Source organism: Cannabis sativa, chromosome 3 (genome assembly GCF_029168945.1).
Source record: "Cannabis sativa cultivar Pink pepper isolate KNU-18-1 chromosome 3, ASM2916894v1, whole genome shotgun sequence".
Lineage (NCBI taxonomy): Eukaryota > Viridiplantae > Streptophyta > Magnoliopsida > Rosales > Cannabaceae > Cannabis > Cannabis sativa.
Genome location: NC_083603.1, coordinates 45,055,441 through 45,059,169, shown reverse-complemented (window position 1 = coordinate 45,059,169; position 3,729 = coordinate 45,055,441).

Sequence of the window (3,729 nt, the reverse complement as noted above, 5' to 3'; positions counted from 1 at the left end):
AAGTATAAATTTATAAAAATATGATTTTTTTTTCAAAAAAAGGTTATTTTATGTGAAAATTTTAGAAAAAATTTAAAAAAACAGCATAAATATCTGGTTATCTTATTTTTTTTTTAAAAAAAAAAGTACATCATTACTTTTTTATGGTAACTGATTATTGCTTTTAGTTACCATAAAAATATTTGGTTACCTTTATTTAAATTTTTTGTATTTTTTAACTTTTTTTTAATTTTTTATAAAATATTATTTTAAAAAAAATATGGCACAAAAATTATAAAAATTCATAAAATTTATAATTAAGTTTAAATAATATTTTTCTCGCCGTCACAAAAGTCTCTAATTTCTATAAAAATCTCCACATTATCGTGTTTTGAATTTGACCTTAATTAGTCAAACATAAAATTAAAAATATCCTTATTAATTAGTTATTATAAATATGGACAATGTATATTATAGTCCTCAATCACAATCACCATTATTTTGTTCAAATTTATTAATTTTCCTATAAACTAAATATTACGATATGATCACGCATGTATATATATCATGTAAAGATAGGATAATAATCTGTATGTATATGAACATATACATTTGTATATAAATATTCGAGTTTGATGTATACGTGTATAAAATTATAGTGGGTTGCATGTGAGATTTGGTAATGGGATATAGCTAGTGAGACAAAAGTGGATATATATATATATAACTAATATAAACCAATAAGACCTAGTATAGTCACACACCACATATATTCGAAGATTTAGTTATAGGGCTCAAAGTTCAACCATATGATTAGGGTTCTTTTTCTCATTTTATCTTATATAATATATTAGTCGGAGGCACACCTGCTCCGCACGTGTATTCAACATGACTTTTTATTTTGAAGGGACTCATTTATTATAAAAATATGAAAAATTGTATTTACATTCCACAAATTAACTACAAGAAATGTTATTTTTGCCAGCACATTTTTGTGCTGCCAAAAGTTTAGTATTACGCTGGTAAAATAAAATTTACTTCAGATGTATTGACAAAAGAGATTGGCAAATCAACGTTGGTATTAGAATTTTTACCAGCACAAAATAAAAAGCGCTGGCAAAAATGACTTTTCCCAGTGCGTAAATGCAATGAAAAAAGTTAGATTTTAGTCACTACCAATATGCGCTGGTAAAACTTTGACCTTTTTGCCATTATAGTTTGCGAAATGCGCTGGTAAAAGTAAAAGTAGTGAATTGTGCTGGTAAAAGTGACATTTCTTATAATGTATAATAAGTATATAAAAAATAAACTTAAAATAATTTTTAAAAATCACTCTTAATATTTTTTTGATTTATTTCTCTCACATTATTTTGTGTTAATTGTTGTATTTATTTTTAAAAAAGTCATAATTATTTTTCAAATTTATATAATTTTTTTTATTTTTTTTCTAATAGAATTTCACATAATTTTTTATTATAATATTTAATTTTTTTTGATACATTTATTTTTTAACAATTTGAATTGAAGGAATTTTGATAAAAAAAATTAATATAAATACAGCTATAAATTTTATTTAAAATACAAATTATTAAAATATAGTGTATTTATAAATTTTTAAAGTGCAATTAAACAAAAATTATAATCACTTATACTAAATTAATTTTGTAGAGCTTTTTTACTATTTTACTTTACAATTATGAAATTAGAAAATACATATTTTTTTTTAAGTGTGATATTTTTTTAGTAAAGGTTATGGCCCTCACACATCAATAGATGGGTTTGTAAATCTATTATTTTAATAATCTAAAGTGACGGAGAGAAAGGTAATTATGACATATATATATGTATTTATATAACTAAAATTGTGTTTTTTTTTTATTTTTTATTTAATAAAATAATAAGTAAATTATTTCCATCAATTGAAATAATTTTTAAAATTTTTTGTATAAAATAATATACTTTTAAGTTATTTTGTAGAAAGATAAATTATTATTCATTAATTAAATGTGGGATATAAAAAGATTTCAAAAATAATTCTTTTTTTTAAAAAAAAAGATTACAATATGTATGGTTGTTTGACTTAGATTTTTTTTGAGTTATAAAAGAACAATTTATTATTTTTTGTAGTTTAATATTTAATAAAAGTTAATTAAGTAATTTACTTAGTGGAACCCAAAAACATTTTTTTTTATAAAGGTTATAGATAGAAAAAAAGAAAAGGAGAATTTTGTAATTTACTTTTGGGAAGCCCAAAGCCACATTCTCCTTTTTATATAGTTATAGATATATATATATATATATACTAGGTGAATGTACGTGTCGAGCCACGTATTGCTAGTTTTATTTAAAATTTTGGTCTTTTTAAGATTTTGAATGTATTTTATTTTTAAAGATTACAAATTTTTTGTTTGAAAAAATTAAATATTTATATTTGAAATATTATTTAATAATGTATTAAAAATAATATTAGTATAATTATAAAATTGTAAATAAATTTATTATTGGAGTAGTAGATTATATTTCTATTTAGTTCTTTTTTTAACCTAGCATGTAATGTAAGTTTATATCTATAAATATTCTGTAAAGTGTTAATATTATATGAACATCTCCATTTATAAAGCTAAAAAGTGGGTCAATGACAGAAGTGGTATATCTGCAATCACACAAAGATAGAAGTGATATTTCTGCTTCCATAACGGTTAACTTTAATATATAAAGATTTTTCTTTTTTAAAAAATAAATAAAAAAATATATTAATATTCTCCCAAGATAGGTTTGTTAGAGAGATATGTGGATAAGATGATTTTTTTAATTTAAAAAGAGATTATTAATATTTAAAAGATTGTTTAATTTTTTGGGTTTAATTATTGGGTTTATTTGTTAACGGGAGATGAAAGCTAATCGTTAAATTTAACAGAATATTCTTAGTATATTCTGTTAAACCAACAATTGCCGTTAGATAGGCACTTTTAATATATAAAGATATATATCTTTATGTATTAAAAGTGCCTATCTAACGGCATTTCTTAGTTTAACAGAATATACTTTAAAAATAAAAGAATATTCTGTTAAATTTAACGATAGGTTTAATCTTCCGTTAACAAATAAACCCAATAATTAATCCAAAAAATTAAACAATCTTTTTTTTTTAAATTAAAAAAAATCGTATATCTCCAAATTTTGATATACGATTACTCTTTTTAAAATAAATATATTTATATAAATTTAAATTTAAACTCTATATATAAAATAATACTTTTTTTTTTTTCTAGAAACATAAAGCTATAGACTAATTTCATTAACAATTATCAATATAAAATTTAAACTCTATATTAAAAAATACTTTTTTTTTCTAATCAGAACAATAAATTCATAAACAAATAAATCAGAACAATTCAAAATCTTAAATCAAGAAAATTAAAAGTTTAGATTTATAATCTTTACAAATATGAAAAACTTAAATAGATCTATTACCATTGTTGTTGTCGTTGCTTAGTTACTGAATTTTTAAACAAAAACTACTAAAACTTATATAAAACTAAAATTTACGTGGCTCGACACGTAAGTCTCATCTAGCATATATATAAGATTATATTTATATATATATAAGATCATGCATGTGAGATGTCTAATGATTCCTTCATGTGTTATATAGGGTTTTTTATGTGTTACTTAAACGGATGGTTAAGCTTTAGACCTAAAGATATATAGATACCAAAATATTTGACTTATTGTTTACGTATATATAAA